The sequence below is a fragment of the Eptesicus fuscus genome, chromosome 19 (genome assembly GCF_027574615.1).
Source record: "Eptesicus fuscus isolate TK198812 chromosome 19, DD_ASM_mEF_20220401, whole genome shotgun sequence".
Taxonomy (NCBI): domain Eukaryota; kingdom Metazoa; phylum Chordata; class Mammalia; order Chiroptera; family Vespertilionidae; genus Eptesicus; species Eptesicus fuscus.
The window spans coordinates 46,259,429-46,265,435 of NC_072491.1; positions in this window are offsets into that span (position 1 = coordinate 46,259,429).

Consider the following 6,007-nt stretch of genomic DNA (forward strand, 5'->3'; position numbering starts at 1 on the left):
CACAGACTGTTGAAAGGACTCTGAGGAACCCATATGGCTGCAAGGGAGTGGGGAGGACTCCAGCGGGGATAGGAGATAGGCAGGGGTCATGGTTTGAGAGGAGCTGGAAGTGTCTCCCTCTGGCCTGCTGTTACCCCGAGTTCCCAAGACTCCAGTGCCTGTAAACATGCCAGTCATACATGGGCCCACTCAGAGGGTCAATCGCTTTGTGTAAATAAACACATTCTTGCATAAATCCTGCACATCCAGTGACAAAGGTGCCTACGGAGGCCATTCCCTTAGGGTGGCTTGGGAAACCAGGGATTCAGGGACTTCGCCTTTCCAAACCTGCGTTTCATCATCTCTAAAATGGGGTTTTGTAATTATACCAGCCAAGGTGGAGTCTGATAGGATGTCTGGTGGGGAGGGGAGGGGACTCCTTATTTTCAAAAGATTTCCAGATGAGGGGACCTTCACTAAACAAGTGTCAGACTTTATAGCAACATCTTCCAAATGGGGCTTTCAGAGATCTTTGCATATGCTAATAAAAACAACCTCATTATGTCTATTATGTCACCATCTCCCAGGAACAGTGTCCAATTGTTACCAGGGGAGCATGCCTTAAAACTTAGAGTTCAGGCCGGTGTTGCTCAGTGGTTGAGTGCTGATCTATGAACCAGGAGGTCACTGTTCCATTCCCGGTCAGGACACATGCCTGGGTTGTGGGCTTGATCCCCAGTGCGGGGGGTGTGCGGCAGGCGGCCGATTGATAATTCTCTCTCATCATTGATGTTTCTCTCTCTCTCCCTCTCTGAAATCAATAATAATACATTAAAAACAAACAAACAAAACAAAAAAACCTTGGAGTTCAAAATTGGATGTCAACCATGACAATGGAGCAACTGGAGCAGGTAACGCTGGTGGGTGAGGTTGAATCAACAGAACACCATGTGCCTCTCATGGCATGGTCAGCTTCTCCGCACACCACTGCTTCCTTCCTTTGAGGTCCCCCAGTTGGGCTACCAAGTCATTCTTAATAACCATCAAGGGCTAGTGCACTTCACAGTATGTCCTAAGACACAGTGATAAGAATAAGCATTCTTGCTTGCTTGAGCAATTGGAGGAATTGAAGCAAAATGCAATGGCTTGAGGCGTCAGAGGCATTTCTGGGAAGACCATGTGGAATGACCTGTATGGGGGCAGTCGTGAGGGAAATTAAACTTTGCGTCATGCTCAGGAAAATGAAGTTATGAGACCATATGGACATCATATGGACATCAATATCCTTGAAAAATTTTGTCTCTTTTTTCCCACGTATATCCATGTGGATACATGTACGAAAATCTCAAAAAAAAATGTGTTTTCATGTTCTTCTAATGTAAATGTAAATTTAGCAACCAAGAAGCCAATCCTTAGTAATAAACATCACAAAACAATATATTGCTTTCTGAAAGAAATAGAAAAGGCCTATCTAAATTCTCCAAAACTATTTTCTTCCAGGATTTTTGTGTGTGAAAGGATGATTTATGAACTCTGATTATTTCTTGGCAGGATTCCTCTACTCCATCCTAAGTAGTTTTGAAATGTTTATTGCTTGATTCAGATGATAAATAATGAAGAAAGGAAAAAAGAGTTGATCATAGATAATTGCATTTTGCAACCCTTTGAAAGAATTCCTGAAACACTTAATATGTGATCCATTTCAAACCAAGGATATGTTCAAAGTTGGAAATTAATCTCAGCATTCTGCTCAATTTATCAGACACTTGATCTTTGAAAAGTCATTTTAGACATTTTCCTAAATTTCGTAATCTCTTAAAGGATGTTAAGCCCAAGTGAACACAACATACCATAATGAATAGCTCAGAGTCATTTTAAAGGAATAACATGGCTTCCTGCGAGTTGCCCCTTCACTCCACACGGCAACGCTGGGAAAATTCATCAGCCTTTTCTCAGACTCCTTCATTCATAGTATCGAAGCTTTGGGGAGTTTCCTTTATTTCTTCACTCTCAAATCAAAACTTATTACTGCTGCATCTCAAACCTCGGGGTAACCATGTGTGTATGAAATGCTTAGCTGTCTTTTCATCAGCATTGCTGCAAACCCACTCAATTTTCTGCTCCTGCTAGCAACATGATGATAGGCCTGGCCATGAATTTTATTCAGATCGACTCCAGACTCCAAACCTGGTGTTTGCAGCCACATGCAAATCGGTTCCAGTGTTCCCTTCCTTCAACCTGGAAGAGCCCTCACAGCCTTCCTTCGTTCATGTTGGTCCTTGAGGTGTTGAAGAATAGGGTGAAGAATAGGAAACATCTAGATCTCTTTTGCACACTTGACAAGTGTTCCTTCATTGAGCTGTGAGTTGGTTTGTTACATATTATTGATTAAACTGAGGAAACATTGATCTCATTCTTTTTTTTTTTGGTTAATCCTCACCTGAGGATATTTCCACATTGATTTTTAGAGGTAGTGGAAGGGAGGGAGAGGCAGAGAGAAAGAAACCCCAATGTGAGATTGGTTGCCTTCCACGTGCGCCCGACCAGGGCCAGGGGTGGAGCCTGCAATTGAGGTACATGCCCTTGACCTGAATCAAACCCATGACCCATCAGTCCCCGGGCCAGGCTCTATCCACTGAGCCAAACCGGCTAGGACTGATCTCATTCTTAATGCCTGGAAACATTTCTCCTTCACTGTTCTTTTAAAGAGTTCATCTTAAAAAAAGATATGTGTACTTTTATAGAGTACAGCTAGGAAACTCCTCAGTTCAGGTAAGTCCCAGGAGGGCAAGGTCGTTTGTTTATTTTTCATGGCTAGGCAGTGTCTGGTACACAGTAGGGACTTAAATATCTGGGGAATGATCAAGTGAAGTTTTTCTTTTCTTTTATGATTCACTCTGATTTCAAACATAGTCCTAAACATTGTTTTTCTTTCCAGCTACGTAGATTCATGTTTTAAACCAGTGGTTGGCAACATTTTTCTGTAAAGTGCAAGCAAGTCAATATTTTAGGCTTTGTGGGACACAAAGGCCCTGTCACAAGTACTCACTTCTGTCATTATAGCATGAAGGCAGCCAGAAACAAAATGTGAATGAATGAGCATGGTTGTGTGACAATAAAACTTTATTTACAAAAACAGGTTGAGGGCCAAATTTGACCTATGGGTCATGATTTGTTTGCAACTGTTTTAAACTACTAATTTTTAAAAAACCTGTTCACTTCAGTTCAACTTATTTTGGTTGAACAAATGATACCCCCCCCCCCCCAAGCCCCCATAGGTTCACCACAAATCAATACAATTGTCATTGCGATATTATTTCTTTCATGTTTTCTGAAATTTTTCATTTTTCCCCCTAATAGAAATAGAAAGCTCCCTTTCCCACTGCTAAATTTTCCTGGCAGCACAATCAAACTGAGCAATAGAATGCTATTGGACTCCAGCCTTCGAAAATCTGTTTTCCAGAATCTTCGCACTTTGTAATTCGCCCTGAACTTTCTGTACTTTGAAGGCACGTTTTGATTGATACAGTGCAGCTGCTTCTTATGTTATACACTCCACATCATGTGCAGGATCTGAACTTGAGCTAGCACTGCATCCTGCCTCCACACTGGTCCCAGATGTCCAACGATGCACTATCTGTGGAGATGAAACTGGCTGTCAGTCAGCACGGCCGTGATCTGGTCTACCATTTGACTGGTAAATTTGGTGAAGAACGATTACATAGGCTTTCAAATAATTATAGGCAGTGGGAAGAAACTACAATTCTTAACACCTAAAATATCAAGAGCCTATAGAGAATAAGTTATTTTTTTTAATTTTTAAAGATTTTTCTTAGAGTGCTGGCAGGAATTAAGAAGAAGCAAGATGGGACAATGGACAGGACAGCATGCAGGCCTGTTGAAATGTCATCATCAGCTGACTTGTATCAATACGCTTTTAGATTTTATTTGCTATGGTGATGAAAAATTAGATTAATACCGTCATGGGTCATATAAAAATGTAATGCACATCTCACAATTTAGAACCAATTTCACATAACAACAACAATAAAATAGTTACATTTATTATTTACTGTAGGTCACCTATATAGTGTCTTTGCATGGATTATCTCATTTAATTCCCACTGTAGACCAACTTTGTCCCCAGTTAGTTGTGGTTGAGAGACATTATTTTGGTTAAACAAGTGATAATTGTTCTTGTCCAAGGTCACAGAGTTGGCATGTGTGGAACTGGTATGTGTGCTTCTGATGAGTACAATGTTCTCTTGGAAAAATGTGGTTGGAGGAGAGAGTAGGGTGAAGAATAGGAAACATCTGTCTCTAAATGGACTCTCCACCACATCCTGTGATCCTCATTACACTCTGAATCTGCCCCTACTCCTGTAGGGATTAAAACACCAGAAGAGAAAGTTCCAACATGGTTGTGGGGGTGAAGGGTCGGAGGGGGCAAGAGTGGAGTGAAAAGACCATCAGTTATGCTCAGGGAAGACTAGCCAGTCAGATGGGAAGGGGAGGCCTATAGAGAGGAAGACATTGGAAGAGTTGTTGGGAATATTTTAGGTTCATGAACATTTGTGCAAGCTGAGAGATATAGGAAGTTGGCTTATCGAAGACTTAAAGGTAGAGTATCCACCCACGTTCTGGGAATGTAGTAATGTCTTCAGTGGGAAGAGAACACTGAGAGAAGATGCTGTAACAGGGTGTTAGTCGGAGTTCTCCAGAAAAACAGAACCAAAAGGTAACTATAGATCTATAAAAATAGATTTATTATGAGCTATTGGCTTAGGTGGTTATGGAGAGACTAAGTCCCATGATCTGCCATCTGTGAGCTGGAGACCCAGGAGAGGTCGGGGGATACTTCAGTCCACACTCTAAGGCCCAAGAACCATGGGAGCCAATGGTGTCAGTCGTGGTCTGAGTCTGAAGGCTTGAGAACCGGGAGCGCTGATACCCAAGGGCAGGAGCGGAGGGATGTCCCGGCTCAAGCAGAGGGAGTACATCACCTTTCCTGGCCTTTTTTCTATCTGGGTCCTCAACACATTGGTTGATGCCCATATGCATTTGTGAGGATGGTCTTCACTCATTCTACAGAGTCAAATGCTAATCTGAGAAACACAGACACACGCAGAATAATGTTTTATCAGCTCGGTGGGCATCCCTGAGCCCAGGCACGCTGGCACACAAAATTAACCATCCTGAAGAGCAAGACGCTGATCAAGGAATCTTGAGTGTATGAGTTTTTTAAAGAATAATACCCACCACCACTTCAGACTTCTGTGCTAGGCACCCTACGACTACACTGCATCACACCTATCGCCATCGACCAGACTTTGCAGATGAGAAGCCAGCACTCAGAGAGGTACAATGATTTGCCCAAAGTTGCACAGCTACACAGTGGCAGAATCAGGATGTGAGGACAACGCAAGGATGGAGCAAGGGTGGATCTTGTTCAATTCTTTACTGACCAATGATTGGCCAGGGTATGGCCGGCCTTGGCTTAGACTGAAGCAAAGGCGGTGGGAGCTAATGACCTTTGCTTTCTTGGCATCAGATTTAACAAGCCTTCGTTTCACTGCCGATAATTAACAGAAATAACTGCTTTGACTATGGATCGTTAAAAAGCACTTTGACATCTGTCATTACGTTTAATCCAGGCAAGTCTGTGATGTGGGTCTATTTATTGCGCCCACTTCATAGATGAAGAAGCTGAGGCTGGAGTTTCTTCCAGGCCCATCCAAGCCAGGCCCAAACAGGGAGAACAATGTATGAAGTATGGGTGAGAGTATGCGGCCCCGCTGCTTGGCTTGGAGTCCTGGTTCTACACTGCCAGGGGCATGACTGGAAGGGAGGTGAGAGAGAAGACAGGATTTGGGGAGAGGGGAGAGGCTTTCTAGGCAGAAAGAGGCCTACCTGAAACAGTGAGGGGCAGTGGGAGCCATCAGTTAAGAACAACGGTCTTGGAATAATTTATTTGCACTTGATGTTGCCGGGTCTCAACTTGGAACTTCAGATGCCTAAAATGGGGCCA